Here is a 10,937-nt window from a genome sequence, read left to right as displayed (position 1 = left end):
GGTGCAAGCTTGGGCCTGGAAGATAAGTGGCGAGGAGCCAATTATTGTTAATTAGGCATGTTGCTGTTGGCTAGCCTGGGCTTTTGCTGCTGTGCAGGAATTTGTTTGTGCCAGAGGAGCTTTGTGGCTGGCTGAGCCCTGAGAGGCTGCTGGGAGCCGTAGCCCTGGCATGCTTGGGTCGGGGTCAAGCCAGAAAGGCTCAGACCAAAACCTCATGTTGAGCTGATCCCAGTCAGATTTCAGGCCAGGCTTAGGCTGCATGCTCTTCCCAAGACGGAGAGGAGGCATCAGCCCAGGCTGCTCACCTCTTGCGGGGGATGGGGATATGCATCCCTGCCCTTACAGGCTGGTCCCTCAGGCTTCTGGTCACTCATCCCCAGCTCCTTTTGCTCCATCACAGACATGTACGGGCCACAAAAAGGAAAATGAGCACTGAGGCCAGTGGGAGAGGGACTGATTGTGTTCCGAAGTGATGCACACCCCATGCCATCCCAGCTTGTCCTGCAGTGCATGTAAGAGTGCATACGGGGGCTACTCCATTTCATAATCGGGGGACTGTTCAGTGCTCCCTATGCAGCTGGGAAGATTCTGAGAACCTGGAGCAAGACCCCTGCTCGTAGGATGGTGTGAGAGCAGGGTGCCAGGACCCCCCCCGTCAGTGCAGGATGAGACTCAACCACTGGCAGCACACTCCTTCAGGAGATCCTTGTCTTGTCTCAGTCAATACTTTTGCTTAGTTGCAAAATGGAAGGAGACCTGGAGCTTGGAATTTCACTGTCACCTCCTGCCTCTGTGGGATAAAACCAGAGCTCCTGCCCTTTCCCTCCCCACCAGACATCACTGGGTAGCCCTCTGTTCGCAAATATGAGGATGAACATCTAGGGCGGTCCCAGCCTGTGCTTCTTTGGCTAAAACCCATAAGAAGGAAAAATATGACGCAGCAGGGGTGGAAAAGCACTGCACTGTCTTCTTGTGGCAGAGCAGGACCGAGAGGGTCCAGGCTGCCAGCCCAGAGAGAGCAGCCAGGCGCCCAGCGCTGCAGCCTGCTCAGGAAATGGTCTTTTCGTTAGGCAGCTCTACGCAGCTCTAATTAAATTACAGGATTAGAGCCATCTCAGTCCTCACTCATCTGGTGCCAAATGCTTGTTCCAAGGGAGTGCCCTCCATTAAAGCGAAAACTGCCCATGCAGCGCTCTGTACCAGCTCATCGAGAGTTCAGGCTGCCACAGAGTCACTCCTTGATTGCACTGCATTGCAGATGGGCTGTCTGGAGCGCTGTCGTTCATATGTGGCCTCTGTCTTCCTCTGGTTTCTCATCTGTGGGCCTTTCAGAAAGATTTTGGGATGGATAATCCTCTGCTTGCTACTGTTAGCTCTGTGCAAGTCTGCTCAGGGCCTGAGCATGGTGCAAAGGGCCAGCTGGTGCAGAGCAGAAAATTCAGAGTCTGCTCTCACCCAAGGGTCTGAAAAGGACCAAGTACTTCCTATGTGAGATGCTCTATAAATTTCACAAGTTCTGCAACTGATAGGAAGGGAGGAGAAGAGCACACAGGGATTTGACCAGCCAGTGGAGCTAGGAACAAGACTTTACCTTCTAGGAAGCACGGCCAACCTTAAAAAAACAGATCACAGTGGCCAGCAAAAGGAGAAGCCACGAGATGCAACATGGAATTCCCTCGAATTTGCTTTTGTTGCATGTAGTTCTTCCTGACAGATGATATAAATTTCCGGTTGCAGAGCAGATTAGGCGGTTTCTCATCTTACACTTTGGCACTGGTTTTTCTTCTGTTGCTTCACAGAGAAGCTTCCAGGGAGACCTGATGATGAAGGAAAGGCTCCTCTCCTTCCACCACGCTCCTTCTACCGGGCGTTATCACCACGCTTTGGGGAGCTGGGTAACCTGCAGCTTGGTGAAGCAAGATCCCTTTGGCATGATCCATGTGCAGAAAAGCATGGACTCTCCTACACAGTGGTGCCTGTGCTCTCCTATGTATTAAGCACACACAGAGCAGTAATTAAAGCTTGCTCCTTGTACCAGCAGAAGACTAGGTGATAAGATCATGAAAGCACCTCCTGTGCTGCAAAAGTAGCAGTAGTAGTGCTGCATGTAGTCCATGGGAGGACTACATGGAGGAATACAGCTCTTTGAAACATTCCTGCTATGTTATTTACAAATTCCCACTTCCCGATGGGTTGCTTCTTGCTGGCTGCAGTGGGAAGTGCCGGTGCTGCTGCACTGTGCATGCAGCCTGGCTGGTGGGAAGGACTGCAGGCATCCTCCAGCGTGAGCAACTGGCTCTTTCTTTGCAAGGCAGGTGCCACATTTCTCGTGCCTTTTGCAATGCTGTGTTTTCTCCCACTGCCAACTGAACATGTCCATTTTGGCTGGGTCGTTGGAGTAGCTAAAGCTCAAGTTTCCCTTGCACATTGTTCAGCGTGAAAGCCCATAAAAGGTCTTCTGGGTTGTGCTGCTGCCACAGGGTCCATGGCATCAATTTAACTTCCCCACTCAATCACCGAGCTGCATAATTGCTCTCAGAGAAGTAATTTTTTTTCCTCATATTCCGCCTTCTTGGCTGGAGATGTAGCATGTCTTAGTTTTACTATGCTGCCTTCTCTCCTGGATAAGCTCTCAATCTCTCCTGCTTTTGTAAAGTTAAATAAAACTGGGAAAATCCCACTTTAAAAGAAGCATCTTCCCACAAATCAAGTTCATCCTTGGAGACAGTCAAACTGGACATAGTCATGAGCAACTGGATCTGGCTGGACCTACCCTGACAGGGGTTTGGACCAGTTGCCTCCAGATGTCCTTTCAAACTAAATTACTCTGGTTCTGTGATTCCTGTCTCCTGCAGAGCCACATTGCTCCCCTTTCTCCCCCCCTCCTCTGCTCTGTTGGTCCTCAGCAATGACCCAATTCATGAGTGAGCCTGCTCACCCCAGCATGGGAAAAGGCATCCCCGAACACTGCCAAGATCCAGATCCACACGCAGAGAGCAGGAGGGGAGCCTTCAAGCTTCAGGGCTGGGACCAAATATTTACCCTGTGCGTGGTATGTCACAGACAATTAAGGCAGCTGAACCAAAAGCAGAATGGTAAGAGAAGCTGTTTGCTTTTCAAACCGGACCAGCAAGTGCATATTAAATTACCTGTATGCCAGATAATATTTAGCCATAAATCTTACTAACAGCGCTTTGCAGTAATGCAGATCTGAAGGAAGGGGGGAAAATGGAAACAAATGAGGAGGGGACAGCTTTGGAATGATAAGAAAGGAGGTGAACCCTGGCTGATCGCTCAGTTTGCAGCCAAAGGTTTTTATAGGAAGGGCTTCAGCTCTGTGAGGAAATCAGCTGGAACAGGTCTGGCAGGATAGCTCTCCACGTGAGAGCTCTTCTTGCAGAATACCAATGATTTGCATCCAAAATAAAGTGGCTAGAAGCAGCTATTTCAGGAGCTCTCCCTGCACTAGGGCAGGAGCAGGGAGGTGGAGGGAGCAGAATATAAAACAACACCTGCCGTGGAGGAGCGATAGGTGAGGTTGGAGGGCAGATCGCCTGGCTTTTTGTCAGACTAGATGGAGCTTGGTTTTCATTTGTTGCTCTTCTTGTTTTTTTGCCCTGCTTCTGATACAGGGACAGATTGCTGTCCCCATATCCCGAACGCAGTGAGCTTTGTGACCCTCCCTGTGAAAGTGCACTGAGGAAGGCTCTGGGAAGGGCTGAGAGCAATAAGAAACACCACTGTTTGCCATGAGATGATGGTTTTGCAAGCTGTCTGTGCCCACGCTGGGGCTCTCCCAACCACACGGCTTTGCGTTGATGCTTTATGCTATTGCTGCTGGTTGCCAGAAGCAATTAACTAGCAAATGGAGTGAGGACAAAAGGCTAGCATGAATTACAGCCTCACAGGAGGATGCCCCCAGCCCTTCCCTTCCCCAGCCTGAAGGACTTGGCGCTGGGTTTATCTGGTGCCCCGGCCACCCTCCATCCCCTTCACTGTGGCACCGGGAGATGCTGGGCTGTGGGCTGCGCAGCATCTGCACCCGTTCCTGCAGCCGGCTGGCCGCTGCCAGCACCACAGGGATGCTCTGGTTTGCCATAGCCCAGTTTGCCAGCAGGCTCCAGCCTTTGTTGTTAATCTTGGCCGAAGATTCACCTGGGTCATTTTGAGGAAGAGCCGTGCTGGACGCTTTCTTTCCTCTGAGACTGGCACCGTGCCACGCGCTAAGCCACCTTGCTGCCAGAAGCAGCAGGTCCTGGCAGGAGCTGGGACAGTGCTGCTCGCCCAGCAAGGAGCTTCCCATCAGGCAGGCACCACGGCAGCCTCCCACCAACCCTCCTCAAACGTCGGCTGCTGTATGTACCTTTTCCCTCCCCAGGCACAGGCTGGCAATGTGAGAAATCGTGCCTCGGGTATGCTGTTTCCCGAGGAGCGTGGGAGAAGGCTTTGCAGACAGGAAGGCAGTGCCCTGAGGCACGTTTCCAGCTCCTCACAATCCGCTTCCCAGAGATGCTGATCCCCAGGCTCCAGCCACGGCACTTGCACCAGCAGCACCAGCTTGATCTGGGACCATGCGCACTCGTTGCACTGGGGGCCAGCAAATGCAACCCACAGCTCCATCTCTCCTCTCTCCTCACCTAAATGGGAAAGAGGGGCCACAGAAAGCTGCTGCAAAGTTCCCACTTCGCAACAGAACTGTCAGGACACATCCATTCTTGCCAGGAGAAGACTTGGACACAGCAGCCAGGAGTGCTTTAAACAAACCGAGGTGATGCCTGGATCCACGTTGGCCATCTGCTTCCTGCAGGACAGGGTATCAGTCCAAGGTGCTGGAAAACAGCATCATATCAAGCCCTTTGGTTATCAGCTGGTGACAAGGGCTGGTGGCACGAGGGAAGCTGGGATTTAAAAGCTGATATCCAAACCCTGCTCTGTTGTTTGTTTCTGGGTCGCATATAAGGCCATACAGAGCTTATTTTCAGAGTCTGGCTTAGAATTGACTGAAACTAGATAAATTTACACACCTGTGAAAGCCAGAGATCATGGCAGTCACTGCTCCTACTCTGAAGGAATTTGGGAAGAGCGGCAGAGAAGACAGTCTATTTTGCTCTTGAATTTTCTTTCCAGATGTAGTGATGTTTCACTGAAACATCAGCTTTTTTTTTTAATAGTGAGTGCTAGAAAATATTTCAGAAAGCCTTCCTTGCCAGTATCCTGTTCTTTTCCAAACCTTGCCCCTGCATCAGTCAGGTGTGCATGCTGCCCATGATGAAGCAAAGCCAAAGTGGAGCCTTCCAGATCTCCCAAAATAAACTGGCATGGCCAGAGCCACCTCTTGCTTTGGTAGCCCAAGCTGCCCATGTGTCTGCCATGGATGAAAACATGCTGGTCCATCAGCCAGGCTGCATTGCTGGTGCTGGCTAACAAAACGCCTTTGGGACTGGCAGCATCCAATATTTCTGCTCTGTGCTGTATGACTGTGCGCAGGCTGGAGCAAGGCAGTGGCTCAGAAAATCAGCATGGCACCATGCAACTGCTGCTTGCGCCTTGTGCAGAGGGTGAACATGCTCCCCTTTCTTTGACCGACGCTGGAGTGGCCCATCGGCCAAACCAACGCTGAGTGATGCTCCCATGCCACTCCTGCTGGTTACAGCTTTGCCTGGGATGTGCTCCCTGCACAGATTGCCTATCCGTGGGGGAAGCGGCTGACTCAGATGGCTGGAGAGAGATGCTTCTTTACCGTGCTCTGCAGGAGCCTGCTATGAAACCCCACTGTAACAGCGTGCTGGTCACAGCACATTAAATAGCAAGGTCAATTGGGCATCTCCTGCCAGGGACCTTGCCGGAGCACAACCATCGTGCAGGTGTACACCTTGTAGTTCTTTACTAGCTCAGCTTCGGTGCACAGATAAATCTGTCTCATCTCTTCTCCCGGGGACAGCAGCGGCCATAGATATCGCTCCACCTTGCTTGTTCACCAGCTGCATTGATCTGTGGTGAGAAGCTGTGGGGAGCCACTGGTGGGGGATGTGCACATGCAGGGACACCCTCATCACCCTCCTCTACCCATCACGCTCCTGACAAATGAGCCAGGCTCCTCCTGTACTAGCTGTTTCTTCCTTGGGTGTGATTTTTTCCAACCTTGAGGGCTTGGAAGTGGACTGTGCTGAAAGCCTGGGTAAACAGCAAGTTGGGAAAGCATCTTTTAAAGTGTTTTGTTGGTGCATTTACCCTATTTTTGTCAAGCCTGAGGGAGCTGATACAGAACTGAAAACTGTTTCAGTTGTTTTTAAGTTCCTTGGGGGCTGCTCTAGGCAGGCTTTAGGAAAGCCGATCTGAATTGACTTCCAAATTAGAGTAATTAAACCAAATGAAGTCTTTGCAGGGAAGAGCCCCTGGATGGATGATGCACTCAGCTCAGAGTAATTGTCCCAGGGCAGCTGTCACGCTGTGGTGGTGATGAGATGATTTGCCACTGTCACCAAAACCTTCTCCCTCCTTTCCATTTGCCATGAGGTAGCAGCATGTGCCTGGGACGTCCCCCATCATCGTGACATGCTTTCAGGGTATGCTCTAGTTTGTGATTTCTGCCTGTGCCTGCCTGGTCTCACTCAAAATTACTGGTGGCAATTCGATCCAGCTTACTCACGCTGAATCACAGCTACATTAATCCTTCTTAAGTGTAGCCACACAGAGATTTAATGCAATTTAACTGGGAAGCTGTACATTTCATAGAGGCTAACATTTCTGGGGCTCCTGGTGCAGGACACCTCACCATCCCTGTGGCCAGAGCCAGCAGTTGCATGTCTGCAGCACTTGTCTGCATGGCTTGAGATCCCGGTCCAGGATCAAAGCTTGCTCTCTGAGCGAGCCTGCTATTGCACATCTCTGGATGCAATGGGAATTTGTGGGCTCACAACCCAAGGGGTGGGGAAAGACAACAAAGCAATACCAATCCGTGCAAGTTATGCTGCAACCCTATAGCCAAGTCCCTTCAGAAGAGGTCTGTGTCTCCTGTACAAAGCTTCTAAGGGGTCTGCAGACAGGCAAAAAAGGCTTGCAGAGAGGACAAGGCATTGCGAGACAGTCCCTAGCTTTCCCCTGGCCCCAGCCAGCTGTTCACCCCATTGCAGTCCCTGCAGTGCCTGGGTAAGCTCCTCTGCCCTCAAGATCAGAGCTTGCAGGATGTTCAGATGATCGCTTCAGTGTCAGAAACCGTGGGGATTTGCTGACTGTTACAGTGGATTTAAATGGGAAGTGGCTGAACTAGAACCAGAGTGGTATTGCTGTCAGTCTGTTGTGGTCTGGCTTCTAGCTGGAGACGAGCGTTGCACTGCATTTGGCTTGCAAGGTGTTAGGGAGATTCCATGTTCCCTTGCACCCCTGAGGCAAGGGGTACATGGCTGGGAGCAAGGTGGGATTTTGAAACCTTCTGACGCTGAGAACTTGGAAGTGTTGATTTCTTTACTCATCAAAAAATAGAAGCCGACTTGGCAGTCTCACAAGTTCACGCAGGACAGGTCTGCTGGCTGACCCAGAACAAATCAAGGAGAAGAAAGTGTTAAATTGGGCAAGAACTGGCAATTTCACAGCAATTATCGAGAAATATTGAACTGAAATATTCCCTAAGAATAGGGGAAAAAGCAAACGAAAATTGTTGACCTGGAAGTCAAATGTTGCATCTCTCCTTGGGGACGTTTCTGTTCCTCTGACCAGTTCCTGACCTTTCTCAAAGAGGTCTTCAACCCCAGACGAGAGAGAAAGGGGCCTTCCCATGCCTGACTTCTTCTTGCCTTTGCCACTGTTGCTTTTCCTCACCAACCGTCACTGTCACCGTACGTAACAGCACTGTTTACTTGTGCTTCGGTGCCGTACAGTGGCAGCCCAGCCCCGGGAGCTCTGATGCACCACGTTTTAGTTATCAGCCCTCTGCACACTGGATGCTCTTGGCCAAGTTGGCTGGAGCAATGCCTTAGGGAGGGACAGTGTGTAGAAGCTGGAAGCTCACTGCCTGCTAAGCACTGGCCGTCAAAGTGGGCTCTCGCTCCTAGATTAACCACTGCCTTCTGGCAAAGCCTGGAATTGGTCTTTTAACAAAAGCCATGGCTGCTGTGGGTCAGATCCCCAGTGTGGGGAGGCTGATCCTGTTGAACTGCTTTCCAGATGCTTCAGCCCACATCCTCTGGCCTCATGAGGATGTAGAAGCAAAAGGCCAAAGAACTGGCAGTTCTGCTGCTGATAATCCACCTCTGGGAGTCAGGAGCAAGGCAAGTGGGCAATGTCCTGTTGGCAGCCTGGCTGTAGCAAGGGCGTTGAAGGAGTTTGTGTTTCTTCTAGGGGCATAAAGACCACGCCAAGCACAAAACCCTGGGAGGCTCTCAATGAGTCTCCAAGTATCTGATGGGAGCAGCTATGAGTGAGGTCTGAGGAGAGGTGAAAGCGATGCCTGGCTCCTGCACAGCAGCCACAGACACCCCAGCATCATCTCAGGGTCATTTCAGAGCCACCATCATTCCCATGGCTCTGAAAGGAAAGCTTTCAACAGGCCCCACTTGCAGGGGAGGTCAAGGAAGAGCAGGAGAAATAGTCTGGTGCATGGTTGCGTTGGCTTTGAAGCCTCTGCCTTTGCTGGAGGACTCTCAGTAGAGCTCATGGAGTGGTTTTGCAGAATGGAAAAGGGACGCAGGCTGGAAGCAAAGCATTCTTCTTTCCTCTTCAGCTCTCTATCTTTTTAACCAGGCTCTAAAGCCCTCTCCTGAGTCCTCGGATTGCTATTTTCTTGGGTCTGCTTCGTGGTACTTTCACTGCTGCTATTTGGGGGGGGGGGGGGGGGGGGGAATGTGATGAAGAGGAAGGAAAGATTTCTTTTTCAATTCTTCTTTCTTAAAGCCAGAAATGAGAAAATGGAAAATATAAAAGAACACGAAAATGCCCCAGTTCTTTCAAAATAGCTCCTCACTGATTTCCACTCTCAATTACAGATTTTGTGCCTCAGCAAAAATAAAAAAGGTAAAACACATACCTCCTGTGGAAATACAGGGGCATTTTTCTTTGTCCGTGCTGGCTTGGGTACTGACCTAGAGACATGGGGAGACTTTCTTTTGACTTTGGCGGCTCTGAAAGACCCATTGTTCCTTAACAGAGATCCTTTATGCTGATGCGCACATTTTGTGTGCATCTGTCAACAGGGGAGGGGGAAATTATTGAAACGGGTAATAAAGGAGATGAAAACAATCCGTGCTGGTCTTGGGATAATAACTAGCTGATATTAAGGCTAAGCCCAGCTGATAACAGTTAATAATAAACGGGCATTAATTAAAGCTAAATTACAGGGGAAGGTACAGGCTTGGCTCTCAATCCAATTAGAAGCCTGTAATTCGTAACGGAGAGAATCTGTCCAGCCTCTGAATATATGATCAAAGGCTAGCAAAGTCAACAGCAGGGCTGTGTCATGGTTTAGATGGTGCCTCGATAGGGAAGAGGCCAGAGGAGGATTAACAGATGACTGTGGCCAGACGGTTCTTTGGGGTTTGCCATGCAGTGTGCCAGCGAGATACGTGGTGGTGCAGGTGTGAGAGCCCAGAGCTGAACCCTGGTGTGGCTCCAGAAGGTTTTGAGATGAGCCTAAAGGGAGGGTATGGACCTGATGGGAGGAAGATATTCATTTTGTGCTCCTCATGGTGACAATATGAAGGAAAGGGCCCCAGAGAAGCTGGTCAGGTCTCTGGATGGTGGGCACCAAGGGGGTTTAGATAACTGTTGTTGGCCCACCATTGAAAGACAACAAAGAGCAAGCAAGGTGCTGACGGCTGTGGTCAAAAGCCTCTGCTGCACCTCAGAAACAGTGCCATGCCCACACCGACATTTACCTTGGCAATTAAACAGGGTTGTCCCTGGAGGTGTTTTCCACCTAGACTTGTCCTTCAGCTCCCAAGCCAGTAGCATCCCCAGTGCAAGCAGCCCCCAAAGGGAGCCCAGCACAGAGCCAGGAGCAGTAGCCAAGCCAGCAAGTTTTGAGGGCCCAGAAGCTATGACTTACCAGCACTGAAGGGAAGCACCTGCAGGCATCGCCTTTCCCTGGCCATGCCTAGGGCCAAGCTGGCTCCCGGCTCTCTGTGCAGCACAGCCACCCCAGGGAGCTTTGCACCACTGTGCTGTGAAGGATGCTGTGTTGTGCATGAAGCAGAGGGAGACGAGAGCTGCTTGCCTCACTGCCAGAAGCAAAACTGAGGCTGGTACAAGTCCATACCTGACTGTGATGTGCCATGTGTGTGAGGAGGGAGAGTCAGAGGAGACACTGGTGCCCTCAAAGTTGACAAGACCATTGATGAGGGAGCAGCTGCTCACTGGGAACTGAAGATGTGATCCAAGAAGAAGCTGCAGATGGAGCGCAACATGTCACCAGCTCTGGCAGCGTCAGCAGCGCTGACAAACTGAGAACAGGCCACGTGGTGTCTGAGGGTTGCTGGCCAGTGGATGCTGGAAGTATTCATCTGAATCAACAGCCTCAGAGTGTTCACACCCTTGGGGAAAATAGGCTCAGTTTTAAACCTCATGGTGTTTAGAACAGCTTTAGAACATGCCATCTTCCAAATGCCCCATAATAACCAACTATGATTGAAGCCTTAGGATGTTTAAGGCATACTCAGACCTTCAGATGTGTCCCACAAATGATTTTCAAATGCTACATAGCATCAACAATACTCAGAAAACACTGTTCTGGTCCAAAGAAACTCCACATTTTCTGCCTGTTGCTCCTACGGCTTGTCTGCAGAGCAGCTGATCCAGATGCATTATTCGAGATTAAAGGGAATAAATGTGGGGGGTTTCTTGGTTTAATGTAACGAAAAGAATGTGGGTTTGCGTTTTGGCTCAATACAACTTTGTGTTACAAGTATCCACGGAGGTAATTCAGAAGGATGCTCTAGTTTAGACTT

General features: G+C 50.7%; 1 long non-coding RNA gene across 1 annotated transcript in view; it reads left to right on the top strand.

Annotated features, from left to right (window-relative positions):
• Positions 1-10,937, top strand: part of LOC308068746 — a 56,298-nt gene that overhangs the window by 32,060 nt on the left and 13,301 nt on the right. The gene's annotated exons all lie outside the window — the stretch shown is intronic.

Source organism: Falco punctatus (assembly GCF_963210335.1).
Source record: "Falco punctatus genome assembly, chromosome: 8".
Taxonomy (NCBI): Eukaryota; Metazoa; Chordata; class Aves; order Falconiformes; family Falconidae; genus Falco; species Falco punctatus.
The sequence above is the reverse complement of the archived record's forward strand: the minus strand, read 5'-3'. Positions and strand labels throughout refer to the sequence as shown.